This window comes from Epinephelus moara, chromosome 1, assembly GCF_006386435.1.
Source record: "Epinephelus moara isolate mb chromosome 1, YSFRI_EMoa_1.0, whole genome shotgun sequence".
Classification (NCBI taxonomy): Eukaryota; Metazoa; Chordata; class Actinopteri; order Perciformes; family Serranidae; genus Epinephelus; species Epinephelus moara.
The window spans coordinates 22605931-22622093 of record NC_065506.1 but is presented as its reverse complement, the minus strand read 5'-3'; the positions used below and the strand labels follow the sequence as shown (position 1 = coordinate 22622093).

Below are 16163 nucleotides of genomic sequence, written 5' to 3'. Positions count from 1 at the left end.
AAAAATGTAGGCTTAGCGCCCTGTGGTCCATTGCCCAATAGGAAATGTAGAATACTCAAAAGTACTTTAAAAGTGCTTGAGTTACTTTTCTCAGGGAGTAACGCAGTAAAGTAACTGGTTACTTTTTTAGAAAGTAACGCAGTAACGTACTTTGATTACTTTTAAAGTAACCCTTACCCAACACTGGTCAGGATATAGTGAAAATTTCAGCAAATATTACATCAAGTTATTTGTTGTAAAGCTACCTACTGTAGCTTAAAGTTAGTATTTAAATCCTAAATGTTCAATTAAAGGTCCAGTGTGTAAGATTTAGTGGCATTTTAAGTGGCAGTAGGGTTGCAGAACTGAAACTAGCCCTGTGTGCCGAGCATGTAGGAGAACTATTGTGGCTGACACGAAAACACGAATGACCCTATCTGGAGCCAGTGTTTGGTTTGTCCATTCTGGGCTACTGTAGAAAAACATGGCAGACTCTGTGAAATAAGACCTGTTCCATATGTAGATACAAACGAAAACACAACTATTTTTTATTTTCAGGTAATTACTGTATAGACTAATGAAAACATAGTTATGAACATTATATACTATTTCTGCCAAGAGATACCCCTGAATCCTGCACACTGGATCTTTAATAGGTATTCTTTTAGCACTTCCCTTTTGTATTTTTCATTTTTGTTCCTAATGCAATTTAAACACTGAACATGGAATAACTGCATTGAACTGGTGAGAATGTTTCTCTATGTGGACCTCTGCTCATCAGTGCTGCCTGCTGCCTTCGTGAGCTGGTTGATGTGCTACCTAACACTTCAGATGACAACTTGCAGAAAGAGTGGTGATTATTGCAATGAGAGGAACACTGGATATAATGTAAGATGTGCATCTGTTAACTGCAACTGATATCAGCTATACAAACTCCAAGCCTCTTGTGATGTAAGATGTTGCTCACATTTCAGCTCAGACTTGGTACAAGCCTGGACAAATAAGGTTTTTTTGGTTCAAATATATGATGTATTGTATGCAGTTCTTCTGTTACTGCACCAAACTGCCACCTTGCAACCAAGAAACGTGCATTTGTTGTTTTGTGACATCTTGAAGCTGTTGGTATTATTCACACAGCCTCCTTGATTACATTAGCATACAAAAGAAACACTCCTACCACCTTGGCACCTGGACTTCAATCAGAAAAAGCACACTGAACTAAAGTGTTTTTCAGTGATACTATTTTTTGCATTAGATGCACACTTGGGCTCTCAATGAAAATCACATGAATTCAGATCTGATTTTCCGACAGTTTTAGGAAAAAATTCCCAAGGACAAGCTGAGACATTATGGCTGCTTGGTCAGGTATGAACTTTTGGTGACTTTCCTCAGCGTCAGGGATTATTGCCGCCCCCACCGAGCTGAGTAAGTGCCCATTTACCCAGAGAGGAGAAAGGCAGGACTGAGAGCAGTAACCTAAATACTGCTTGTTTTGCAATTCTGTGTGAACCCCAAATCCCTGCAAGAGAAGGATGGGAGGAACAGAGGAAAACAAAATAGAAAAGCAACAGAATAATGTCTTCTATCATAGGAGTCCTGCCTCCTAGTAGTACCATGTCTGGTTGCGTGTACTGTGATTTACGGAGCAGTGGCAGAGATCCATTAGCAATGAAACAACATACCCTCTATCCAGGAAGTGATTTATGTATTCAATAAGCCTCTCTGGCTTTCATTCCCTTCTTCCCCTCATTTCACTTCCTTATTCTTGACAGCAGCAGTAAGAAAAGCCACAGCATGGGAAGTGGAGTCTGCCAAGCCAAGTGTCCGACGTAGGTGAGAAGACAACCACACCATGAGCTCACCAAGAGCTCACCAAGTAATTACTGACTATAAGCTTTATTACTAAAGACTGCAATCTGACCACATGTTGTGAAAAATGAAGCACTTGTAATAACAAGTCATTTACCATAGTATTACATAAGGAAAGTAAATGTGGCGTCACTGTGTTTCACTTGCTTTTTAATGATAAACTGCTCAAGAAAAACACACAAAACAAATCTGTGGTAACTTGTTTACATTTTCTGATGTATCCAGGAAAATCTCTGTCTTGGAATGGTTATTTTATCCACACCAGCGCTCCACCGACAGCTCCGACACCAGCCTAAACACACTAGCATTCATTTGAACTGAACCAGAGGCCTGTATTACGAAGCAGGAGTTTAAGTAAGTGAGGTAACTTCAGGGTTAACTTTGGATTTTCAGCGCGATGAAGCTGTTTCTCCGTTTACCAGAACAAATCACCACGGTAACTTATGCTGAACATAACCTGCTCCGGAGCAGGTTATGTTCAGAGTATCGGATCAGCCTGTCAGCTCCCCGACCTCTGACCAATCCGATCACTGAAGAAAAAAATGATCCATGAACGAAAGTCCAGAGTGAAAGGTAAAAAAGAGGAGCCTATATGTTGTTACAGGTCAGCAGAATCATGTCATTGTTCCAGGGCTCTATTTCCACGGCTTTAAGACAGAGCTTCTAACGAACATAGAGATATGTTTACACACTAAACACATGATTTTAGCTGCATTTTGACTTATGCAAAGTTATTTTAGTTGGCAGTGATCGCATTGCCATTTTTAACTCTCTGATTCCACCACTGCAGCTCAAAATAACATGAGACACCTGTTTGATGAGAACTAGGAAAAAAGATCATATTTTATTAATAAAATAATCCATGCAGTGTTAATTGGCTCCTGCTATTATAAATGCAACATCTTGGTCACACAGACCTCATCAGTCATTAACTAGGGTGCTTTTCCACCCTTTACTTCAGTAGCAGAAACAGTCTAGCATCACTTTAAAGTGTTTTATGTGACATATTCAGAGACGTTTTGTCATCATCCAACTAAATATCAAAAAATTATCTATAAAATACTCTATACTAATGTCACATATAGCCTAGTGATACCTATACGTAATTTATGTCTCCGCCGATGGTGTATTTTTGGATAGTGCTTTCAACGTTCCTACATTTTCTGTAATAAGACTACAGTATCGTTTACATTCCGCATCATTTACTTTTCACTGTATCGCAGTCCAAGATGCTCTTTCTATTTAAGCTACCATGTAAGAATTGTTGAGGCTACAACAGAAATAGCAATGATAAAACAAAAATTAACCACATCATGACAGAGCCAGCAGGGAAAATCGCACTGGAAGCAGGCAGATGAGTGAGAAAGGGTAAAGGACAAGAGGAGGAGCCTTGAAGGAGAATTGGAAACGAGAGGAGGGAGTGCATACGAATTGGCAAGTGAGGACCGAGCAGCCAAATCCTGCTGACTACTCTGCTTTCAAACAGCTGGGTAGGGAAACTCACAGCAGTCCTTAACATACGGTATCACTGAGCAATTAATCTACAGAGGGAAAGCATGGGAGGGACAACAGAGAGAGGGGAAAAAAGAGCTGGCAGAAGGGGTCAAGAAAGTAAGAAATCAGCAGAAAAGGTTTGAGGAAGAAAGAAAGCTGCTTACAGTAACACCCATTAATTTCCCCAAAGACAGGTGTTGGAGATATTAATCCAAATAAGAGAGCTAAAGCTTTGCCAGCTTTTCTGCTCCAGCTCTAGCCAAAGCTCTGCATATCCCATACAGTCAAAGATGCTTTCAATTAAAACTGAGACAGAGTTGTAATTTAATGGCCAAGCTACAAAGGAGGGACCCAGCCTGCTATTTACCACAAAAGAGCGTCCAACCTAGTTCTAAATTTAACCTCACTGGCCTATGATCTACGGATCTGTGCTGACTGAGTCTCAACTACACATACAGACACTAATTTTGGCAATCAATTTCAAAGATACACATATATTTATTATCTATTATTATTTGCAGTTTTTGCCAAACAGGTAAAATCCCAGAGCAGGTACAAGTCATAAAAACAGGAAGTATATGATGCGGAAGAGTATAGACCAGGGATATGCATTAAAGAGCCATTACATGATAGCTTCACCAGCAGGAGCTTTATAATACTTGTGAGCCCATACACTACAGCTGTCTCACTGTCTAGTGAGCCAAATCAGACACTCGAGGCACTATCCCACAGACAGCATGGAAAAATGGGCTTAACTGGTTTTATAGAGTTTGCACTGGGGAAGAACTATTAAGTTCGGTGGCTTTGCCTCATCAGCTCTTTGAAACAACAAAGGCAGAGTGAAGCAAAACTGGTTTACTTTGGGTTTTTTGTACGGTGCAAAGTGGTAGCAATACAGACAGCCTGTGTGTGTGCATGTGTGCACACCTGAGCATAATTAACAGCTAACCAGCTTCCTCTCAATCCTCTGCTTTTTGTTACAGCGAGCTGACAGGCTGACATTTTTCTTTGATTGGATACATTCCTTGGTTGTCAGAGGCACTTAAGCCACTTGCCAACAAAATTTAATGAAATTATGATTTTCAGTAAGTTAACAGGAAGCGTGTTCTTTGCCAGTACGACTGTCATTCCTTCAACTGTCACTTTTATACACATGAAAGTGAATAAATGATGTCCTATTGTCTGGACTCCTACGTACTGACTGTATTCTGTTTACTAGAGAATACACACAATGGACTGGCACAGAAATACAAATGAGAACTGTTGTCGAGAGACTGTTACATTGTTCCTACATGTTCTTGCACAAGGAGGGACATATATGCCATCACAACTAATAGCTTATTATGCTTATGACAGAATGAAACTGTGTATTTAGCCATACTGTGACACAATTCTGAGTGTCCACAACACACCAAACATACATGGAGAAAGGAGAATGTTTTAATACTTTCTCTCCCTGATATTTAACTAGGTCACTACTGTTATCCATTGCAACCACCATAAATCATTGCTGACTAAATGCTTATGCTTATGTTTCTCTGAGCTGCACGAGTAAAAGTGCACAGGGGTCGCTCAGAGATATTCGTGCAGCTGTTTCCTTTATGCATGTACGAAGAGCATATATGTTTGTTTCTGTCTCCATTTTGGACTCGCCTCCAGACCCACAACCATACACCATGTGTGTGCGAGCCTCTATGAGTGTGCTTAAAGAAGTATTACACAGCTGGAAAAACTGACTTTCCATAAAACTGGGATGTCTATGCAGTAGACAGACACAAATCATTTTGAAATTTGTGCTATATGACCAGAGAAAATAGAGGAAAAGGGCTGTGGCATTTGCTTCTGCTCAAGAGGTAGAAAACCTACGAATACCAGAATGCACTGCCTTGCACTGGACTAATAAACGCTCCCGCTGGTGGATGATGTAATGCGAGCTTGGCAGTTTTTTCACAGGAAACAATATGGTAGTCGGCTGGTGACAAAATCTTGAACTACAGTAAAACAGTGAGCTAAACTATGTTTCTGAAAACATATTAACAGTCTTAGTTCATATTTGATCAGCACTTTACTGTTTGATCACAGCACACAATACAAAAAATGCCCACTTACCCACTTCCTGTTTACAGATTCCCATATTACAGCCAAACAGTGCACTAAAATGTTTCTTAAAAACATTTTAGCAACAAGCAATAAAGTAACAGAATCTCAGTTTATATCTGATCAGCACTGCCTAGTTTTACAGTTTGGTCTAAGTTTGAGAGAGAGAGAGAAGGGCAGCTCTCTCTTGATCCACGTCTACACTCTTTGCGTGCGTGGCGGCGGGCATACGAAAATGCAAAATACAATGTATAGTTCAAGAAACAGTCCTAAAGCCAGAAAAATGGATGGATGGATTTACGATGAGAGGTGAGCAGGGAGATCTGGGTGCTGGTAAGATGAGTGAAAGTTACCTCAGTTCATTTACTACTACCAACATCATTATGATACAAATCTGGATACACATCAGCAAAGTATCCCTTTAACACATTTCCTTATACACTCAAGGGATCAGTCTCTTCTCAGAGTCCAGCCATCATGCATCGCACTAACTATCCATGTATTCATTTAAATACCTGGCTCCTGTCTATATTTGCTCTTGCTTAAGCGTGCATTAGAAAATGCTCCAGCATACACATGGAGTGCTACAGCTGGCACACCTGAATGTCACAGAATCAGGATAAAAAGGAATCCATTAGCTATACCTGCTTATCCTTTAGAGACGATCCCAGCTGACATTAGGCAAGAGGCAGGGACAGGTCGCCAGGCAATCACAGGGTTGACACATCGAGACAGACAGTTATTCACACTCACAGGCGAGAGCTGCCAATTAACCCAACCTGCGGGTCTTGAGACTGTGGGAAGACGCCACACAGGCACGGTGAACACACAAACATCAGTTAAAACTAATTACAAAAGTATACTTTATTCCTAGTGGTATCTAGTCATGCAGACAGACAGCTTTGGTTTTTAAATATCCACAGAAGAGACTTCTGCCTCTACCCCAATACAAATGAAATAAAAAGAGTATCTGTTGGAGTGCTCGGATGTCAAACACAGACAACTATTACCGTGAGCTATTCTCAACCAGAAGTTAAAAAGAACTGTGAAAACTATTTTGAGCAACTAGGAACAATAATACGCATTCAGCTTTACTGAACAAAAATGACAAACCTTACTACTTTAAGCATCAGTAGATAAGAAAATCTACTGAGAGAAATGATGAGGTGTTAAATGTTGAAATCGCTTCACTAGGAGAAAGCACCCAATTGTTACCGTCTTTAAATTATTAGCCATCGATCCCTTTTTTACAGACAGTAAAACAAAACAAACAGGTGGGTGAAAACTGGTTAAACAAATCTTCATCAAAAGATGATTTCATACTGGAGACAAAAGAAGCTATTGTGGCCAAACGAAAGAACCAATTTATGGATCAATAAAGACCAGAATTACCACCCTGCGGTTGTATGCCTCAGCCTCTGTGCACCAGTCAAGTTTCTCTTACAGTTTACTCCCATGTCTGTGAAAACATGGATGCTTCACACACATTTCCCCACGACAGCACAGAAGATCTATGCAGTCAGCACAGTTTCAAGGTGGACACCCGAGATTAGTGTCACTAACTCAGTATCTAAACAAATGCCTCCCCTTCAGTGTCTGAGATATGATGTTGAGTAATGGCCAGCAAAGTGGTTAGTTAGTGGTCAGTGGAGCTGACCTTCGACCTTTTGGATATAAAATATCATCACGTCATTTTTTTTTATCCTGTTAGACATTTGTGTGAAGTTTTGTCATAATTACCAAATTAATTCTTGCATTATGGCCAAAACATATTTTGTGAGGTCACACTGACCTTTGACCTTCTACCACAAAATTCTAATCAGTTTATTCTTCAGTCCAAGGGAACGTTTGTGTCAAATTTAAAGAAATTCCCATAAGCTGTTCTTAAAATATCGTGTTCATGAGAGTGACACAGATGCAACGTCACGTTGACCTTTGACCCCTGACCACCAAAATCTAATCAGGTAATCCTCGAATCCAAGTGAATGTTTGTGCCAAATTTGAAGAAATTCCCTTAAGGCGTTCTTAAAATATCACGTCCATGAGACTGAGACAGATGCAAGGTCAAGTTGACATTTGACCCTTGACCACCAAAATCTAATCAGTTCATCCTTGAGTCCAAGTGATTGTTTGTGCCAAATTTGAAGAAATTCCCCCAAAAGTGTTCTTGAGATACTGCGTTCACGAGAATAGGACAGACAAGATCACAGTGACTTTGACCTTTGACCTATGACCACCAAAAACAAATCAGTGCATTGTTGAGTCCCAAGTCAACATTTGTGCCAAATTTGAAGAAATTCCCTTGAGGCATTCTTGAGATAACGCATTCACAAGTATGGGATGGATGAAACAGAGGGTTGGGACGAATAGACAGATGGATGGATGGACAACCCAAAAACATAATGCTTTGGCCACGGCTATCGTCGGCATGGAGGAGTAAAAATGACTGTTTTATGCATGCAGAAGATTTACTGCCCATTTGATTAAAAAAAAAAAAAGTCATATTTATTGGCCGAGCCTTCTATGTGCAACAGCTTCATCAGAGTATTAATATCTAGGTTTGACAGTGTAAGACATATTGTATAAGTGTCTGCTGAGGAAAAAGTCTTCTGCTGACTGCCTCTCTTCAGTTGAAGGTGGTACTCAGGTGACATCTGCATGGTTAAGTATCTTGGACAGCCCCTAGTGTCTTCAAACAGACAGTGCAACAAATGTAAGAGAGCAGCAAATGAGGAGGAAGAGTGAAAGGGGCATGCAGTTATCTTACTATTGTGCAGTAACGCCTGAACTGAGAATCTACACAGTTTCACATTCACAGTAACCAGGTCATAGCTGTGGTCTGATCTTTGTTTTTTTGAGGAGGTGGACATCTTATGTGGACTGGAATTTGCTGAGATGCACCAACCAGAGTAGGCAGAGAAATAATCAATAGAATTACATGAAACAGCAGGCTGAACCACACGGTACTGCTGTTACGAAAACCCTAAAGGTTTGTCTATTTAGAGCTTAACTGCGCTGACACAGAAAAAGTTGCGAAGCTTTATTTACAGTACGTGCATGATTCATTTGAACTGGAGCATCTGTTGCAGAAGCACGACAGGCGATAAGATAATCTTAATGTTCTATTCCACTGTGTGGTTCAGAGGCGCCTCAGTTAATGAGACTCAGTCAGTCTGGCATGGAGTCTGACTTTCAATCCACCACCCACTGAGTTCACATAATAAAATTGCACCACTGGGGAAGAGTTCAGTCAGTGGAAAACAATGTGTCATTTTCATCCATCTCAAATGATATGGATAGAAGAGGAAAATGTTATCTGTTGGGATATCCATTGTCATTACATCATAGAAGGGTGAAGTCATTTATCACTTGTTCCATTTGTCTTATTAAGACCTTCTGACCAGAGAATCCGTGGTTACGCTTCATGTCACAAATCTTGTCTTAATTCCCCCGGCGTCCAAGCATCACCTCAGTCTAAATCCAGTTTGAAAGTGATGTGAAAGTGCAGGTATACCCCTGAGTATCAGAATATGGGAACATCTCTTTTAGTGTCAGTGGCAGTATGTTCCATGTGTGTTCTCCTTGACCTGTCCTTGCACTGACCATCATGGTAATTATCTAATCTCTGTGCCGATGTCTGCTCAAGAAGGCTGTAATTACTTTAAGTAGCCTTTATTAGAAATAATGGGCCTTTAGCGTGAGATCACATCCAATTACAGTTGCCGAATTAGGCTCTAACTACCTGAGAGGGAAGACATTATCAAAAAACAAGTACAAGTCCTTACAAGTGTTGTACAAATCGATGAATTAAAATGAGGATATATCAAAAGGAGAGAGTGTAGTTATAAATAAAGCACAAAGAATTTAGTGTCTACACAAGCGGGGAGTGTAAACTACACACATCTCAAAAGAAATGCTGTGACACCAATGTATCTTCTCCCAACGACAGACTCCGCACAGAGATAAACTCATGAGTAACAACAGAACTGATCTGTGAATGGATAACGGTATGATGTGTAGCAATGGCGACAAGATTAGTAACAGATAAAGAGCCCAGCTCATGAAGGTTACAGAGTCAAAAATATTTTTCTTTTGGTTTTGGAAGATAATAGAGTGCTCCAGGAATGAGTCCTAAAACCTGGACATGAGTTAGCATTTTAGCTGTCTGGGTTCCCTCATACCTCGTCGATGTTTTTTTTAATGGGTTGTTAGTGAGATGACTCAAATAAGATCTGTGCTTAACACAAGCACAAGAGACTTTCATGTTTTGTTCTACCACAGAAAAATACACCTGTAAATACCCAACTTGTGAATTACTGAATATTTTACATGTCTTTTACAACAACAAAAAAGCAGTTGCTAATAAGTGGCTAAATAAGACTAGAGAATGTCATCACGCCAAACGCGGCTTTACAGCCTTGACGTGGTGGCGATCGTTTATTGCCTGACATTAGTTTCTTAGGCTTCAACAATCATAAAAGCAGTGTTCATTAGTGAGGATTATATTGCTGAACAAAACATGTAAGTATCAAAAATGTTTGTGTGCCACAGAGCTTATTTTCTGCAATAGTCCAAAATCCAAGGGAACCAGGACGATGCTGACTTCCGCGTCAGCCTAGAAAAAAAAATGTCACCCCTGCAGCACACTATAGTTGCTGTATACTATAGAGGATCAATAGTATTAAAAACACGGCTTTTCCTCTTTGCCACCCTCACGTTTTGTTTTTCATTCATAAATCCATTAAAATGTCAAGTATTGCAGAAAATAATATTGTGAGAGAGAACGATGATACCAGGTTAGAAGATCAATGGTGTTGATTTACGTTGAATTATTTACATACAGATGTCCGCCACAATTTAGCTACTTTGTGCCGCTCTTCATCATTGCAAATGTTAGCAAGACATGTTAACTAGCTTCCAGTTTCCAAGAGGAATACAAACTTGACAGCACAACAGGTCCTCCCAGTTGTTGAATGTTGGCCCTAAATAAGAGATGATAGCTGATGCTATGTGTTGGTTAAAGAGAGAAAAAATATCTTGAATCAGTGTTTATAGGATGCACGGTTTTAGATTCAGTAGTGCAGCACAGACACTGTCTCCTACCAACGCCTGTACACATCAGTCAAGCTTAGATGCTGTTTCCACAGATTAGGGCTGCAACTAACGATTATTTTTATTGTCGACTAATCTGTTGATTATTTCTTCAATTAGTTGACTAATCATTTTATCGAAAAATATGTTAAAATGTTGAAAAATGACGGTCTGTCTCTCCCAAACCCCAAAATTATGTCATCTAACGTCTTGTTTCGTACTCATGCCAAAGGGTTTTAGTTCATCGTCATGGCAGAGTGTGTAAATCTGCCAATATTTGAATGTAAGAAGCTGCAATAAGAGTACTTTGGGGTACTTTTATAGTACTTTTCTAGGAAAAATGACTCAAACCGATTAGTTGACTAATAAAATAGTCACTGATTATTTTAATAGTCGATTAGTCATCGATTAGTCGACTAACCATCGCAGCCCTACCACAGATAGGTTATTACTTCATGTGCCAGACCCCAAAATGTAGCCATTGAGCCAATTTGGAGGGAGCTCACCCAGACTTTTTCATATCTATCACTATGTCCATTTGTACAAGTGACAAGGAATACAGGGCGATGCCAACTTCCTCATCAGCCTACAGAAAAACATCATCCCTGGAGCACTCTACAGCAGACTGTGCATTTACAGATCATGGCAGTGGCAGGTTTTAGCTGCTTGGTTGTGTACAGTGTTTACAGTAGATCACCACATTAATATTGCTAATTATTACTAATTACTACTTTTCTCATCCCCTCCAGTTTGGCATGTAGTAGCCCATTATTGTCACAAGTTACTTTCTTATAATTAATTTATTTTTTAAGTGGTAGATTAATTATAGACAGGCAAACATGGACAAACAAAAAACACTGGGTCTAATAGATAATCAAAATAAAAATAATTAACTTCATAGCTAGTGCATGTGTAAAATCTTGACATTTATAGCAACCATGAACAAGAAACATTGTCTCTGACATATATCATTGTCCATACAAGCAGCATCCTAATTGCACAGGCTTAACCCCTGACCAGTTAAACATTACTGTCTACCCCTGGTGTACAGGAGGTTGCAATATTTTTGTGTACCATTCCTGGAACTACATTAAATATGCATTTTTTATACAGTGTCATGACAAAGTTAAGCCTTACAAATACACACAGCTGAATCAACATTGCTCTGACAGAATGTTATCAAAACCCTGCATGCTTCAAAAAGGGGGTCATTTTTGCAAAGCTATCTTATCACACAGTAGTGACTACTGTTCCTGTTATTTTGTCCACCCCATGTAGCATTTCATGCAAGTCTGTCCTCCCGGTGAATACACAGCTCTCCCTCTCTCTCCCTCTTGAAGAAAATCAAATTAGCAGAGTTCTGGCTTGGCTAATTTACCATTTAGATAAGGATGTGTTCCTCTCCGTGAGAGAGAATATTTGTTTGCACGGCTTTACGCTGAGCCCTGGTGGGAAAACGCTGAACTACAGATTTACTGCACTATTGGCACACACATGAAAGACAAACAAAGATGAAACAATGTGGTTCTGGCACCAGTGCTGGTGACACCTTATCTACACCTTTGTGCAGATATGTTAAAACATAAATTCAGTTATCACTGTAATAATTAACACATTAATTTTTCTCTTATTTGAAAAAACACTTCCCCTCGAGGCTGGTTAGTTTCATGTTGAGAAAAAAAAAGTGGTGCACTAACTTTAACGTGATCTGTCCTTGTCATGTCATCTCAATTATATTTATTTATTATTCTTATCTGGTAATTCAATATAGGAAACTATTAAAATGTCGAGCACACTTACAGAAGCATGTTGGTTTTACAATGTATATAAAGTTTGGAGGTGCCATTCCTGGATATTTCTTGATTTAAATTAAGTAAAATTAAGTCATTTTCTGAATCTCCTTTACAAAACTGGTTCTCATAAAAGTGCAGAAATAAATTGTAGAAAAATACCTTTGAACCACTGAGCTTGCAGTTGATTTTACTTTGGTATTTCACCAAAAACGGTGGAGCAAAATGACTTTCTTACCATTTAGACCTTACAAAAGATGACCCCATGGAGAGCACAGCGGCGGCAGCTTGATGGTTAGCAGCAGGAACTTGTTCAAGAGGTTGACATGTGGCTGGCTGGTCCACCTCCTCAGGCATACTGGGTACTGCTCGAATAGAGCCGTCAACTTGCTTTTAAACACAATAGATTTTCTCATTTTGGAGGGTTTTTCCTGGTGCATGTCCTGTGGAAATTTAGACAAAGGCTTGTAAGTGAGAGGGAAATAAACCTCACACATCCTGAAAAATACTAAATATGCTTCTCATGTTGATTGCAACAGTAGAAATTACTGTGTTACAATTGACTCGGACACCATCAAAATGATGTCCAGCTCAGTAAAGAGAACAAAACAGATTTAATTTAAGAAAAGTGATTTGTGTTTAGTTTCTATTCATTATAGACTTTGTGACGTAGTCCAATGGTTAAGTTCTTGCCTTTCAATCTGTGAATCAATGCCCACCAAGATGCTTTTAAAATCCTCAATGTCTATAAATCGGATGTTGTCTTAACTTTAAATACTGCTATAATGGCTTCTTTCTACTTTCTTCTTTAATTTGTAACCATAGCCTAAACCCAAAACATTTTTAGTAGCCCAAAAATATGGATGGAGCCATTTAAATTTACACATTAATGGCTGATAGCCCGAGATTTCAAACACTTCTAAAGAGGAATGGCATCAAGCATGTAACAACTACACAACACCACCCATAATCCATTGGCTGCGCTTAACGTGATACAGTGTTTAAGGATGCCCATCAGGAAGATGGGGGAGCGGAGCCTTGAAACAAAGCTGTCTAGGTATCAGTCATCCCTCCAGACCACCACTGGAGCCACACCTACTGAGCTACTAGTAAACCAGTAGTTCAGGACCCAGGTGGACCTGTGTGCCTCCTTCTCAAGCTTGGGGAGGTTAAATGAAATCAGGCCAAACAAATAGAGCATCACGTCTGGCGTCTACAGGACAGAGTGTTAGGTAAGCGGATACATGGGCCAGAGGTAAATTCCAAGAATACTCAAAGAACCAGGCCAGTGTTCTTGAAAAGTGAAAATTCATGAGAGTGATCCAGCATCATATTTGTATGTGAAACTGACCTCCTCTGTTCCACATGATGAGTGCTGTTACAGTTTCTGTTAATGTGTTAGGAGCTGACAACTGTCATGGCCTGCAACAGGTCTTTTAATGCACCCAACTACCAGCCTGTGTATGACTTCACCTCCAAATATCACTGTACTGTGTATGAGTAAACTGTGAGCTTAATGTTATGTGAATGCAAAGCACCTTTGACTTCCTGTGGTTCAATAGGTGGCAACTAATTATAATAACCTCTACAACTAATTAGCTGTCAATGATAATAAAGTAGCATACATGGGTAACCTGCTTATATTTGAACCTGGACCCTTTTCCCCCATGTTCTTCTGTCTAAGTGGCTAATGATAAAAGTTTTTGAAACTGGTCCAGAGAGAGACTGCGGCTAAAAAGGCTGCAATGTTAACCCGACAAGCTGTACACCATTATTTTATGTCTATTACACGTGCTTATTTTTTGCCACTGAAAGCCTCAGGTTGTTATTAGAAGAGTCTGACAATAGAAAACAGAGAAATTAAACGTTTCCTTACCTTTCGAGGTTCTGTTTTCAACGCTAACGAAGTCTCGCTTTGAAATCTCGCGGTCTTTTCACGTTGTCAAAATTAGCCATGACACTTTAAGTCTTTTAGATAACACTAAGTTAAGCTTTCGAGTAGGGTAAATTATTGAAGCTTTCTGTGCTCGAACACAACAAACTCTTCCCGCACTGCTCTCTCCAACTCTCATTAAGGTTCCCACCTTGCTTTCCTACAGGTCACCTCTCGCGAGATTACAGAACAAGACTCCTCCTTGACTAGACTTGGGGTGCGTTCCGAATCGCATATTTTTTCTTTTTACTTCTTAGTATGTACTGCAGCTGCCCTTAAAAAGTACGCACTGTTGGATGCAGTATGGCCACAATCAGGATATACCACTTTCTCATAACATCAAACCCTGAATTTTGACCCTCTTACTTATATATCCGTTACCATGGAGATAAAACAAAAGGGTGTTCGCCAAGCTCGCCAGAGACGGAGGTCAAGCCAGAGAGCTCTGATGTTGTTTTTTGCAATAAGTAATAACTGCATACATTGTAGATTCCGAAATGTTACACTCACCGGCCACTTTATTAGGTACACCTGTGCAGCTGCTCTATAATGCAAATCGCTAATCAGCCAATCATGTAGCAGCAACTCAATACATCTAGACATATAGACATGGTCAAGACGACCTGCTGAAGTTCAAACTGAGCATCAGAATGGGGAAGAAAGAAGATGTAAGTGACTGATCGTGGCATGGTTGTTGGTACCAGACAGACTGGTCTGAGTACTTCAAAAACTGCTGACCTACTGGGAGTTTCACACACAACCGACAAATCTGCAGCAACTGTGTGATGCCATCATGTCAATATGGACGAAAATCTCTGAGGAATGTTTCCAGCACATTGTTGAATCTATGCCACCAAGAATTAAGGTAGTTCTGAAGGCAAAGGGGGGTCCAACTCAGTACTGGCAAGGTGTACCTAATAAAGTGGCCAGTGAGTGTATATTCACAAAAGTAAAATTACACAGGCTATACATTTCTCTGTCATTGTTATCTAATACTTATGTTTGTTGTTGGTTATATTTATGATTGTTTTATTCAATCAAAGAGTTAATATTCCCAAAATTACTAATCCACTGGTCATCAGTCACCTGAATGGGCTGTCATTCATCATTGCGACTTCAACAGTCGATGTGAGGTATCATCTGCTGCACATAGGATTGTGGGTCGGAAAAGCATGCTACTTTGCATATTGCAAAATCTGACTAGATGTAGTAGAACATCCTGGTATTTCTGGCATACTGCATTTGACATCCTATGTATTAGGTCACACTAAATCTTTTTCTGGTTACTATATAGTATGGTAGTGTGGGTATTGGAACACACATGGGTATAGGTCACAATAACAAATACAGCAGCGAGAGTAACAAAAAAACGCTTAATTTCTTTGTAGGGTCTTTTCTGTAACGGTGTCAGACACTTATTAAAACAATCTGAGCCTGTCGGTGGCAAAAACAAGCACATTCAATGAACGTAAATAGATGGTGCACAACTGCCTGTAGTGATTTCATTGCAGCCTGTTTTGCAGCTGTGTCTCTGTTGGAAGAAGTTGTCTTGGTTAATGTTAGGAGAAAAAAATGTGGTTTGGGTTAAAATGAATAGATTAATTAATTTCTTTTTGCCAAAAAAGGGCATAAACCTCATAGAAAAATAATCTTTTATGTCCGTTTCTCTCCCTACTGAACCAATTTTAAAAATTGGTGTTTCCATTAGTCACTTAGACACACACAAATATGGGAAAACAGGTTTCCTATCAACTACAGAAGTGGAGGATCAGTGCAACAGTCACTTTAACTCTTCGGATCTTGCTCATCAGGAAAATGGCATGCAGGAAGTAAAGGACGTATTGAAGACACAGATTGATGATTGATTCTTCTAATAAAATCTTTTATTTAATTTTAATCATGTAGGCTAA

The 16163-nt window shown here is 39.6% G+C and overlaps 1 long non-coding RNA gene across 1 annotated transcript in view; it reads right to left on the bottom strand.

Moving 5' to 3' along the window:
* Window positions 1–14327, bottom strand: part of LOC126392421 (uncharacterized) — a 75692-nt gene extending 61365 nt beyond the window's left edge. The window contains exons 1-2 of the long non-coding RNA XR_007570181.1: window positions 14197–14327; window positions 12559–12763 (exon numbers count right to left, since the gene is read on the bottom strand). This is a non-coding gene — a long non-coding RNA (uncharacterized LOC126392421). The remainder of the gene's footprint in view (window positions 1–12558; window positions 12764–14196) is intronic.
* Between the last annotated feature and the right edge of the window lie 1836 nt (window positions 14328–16163).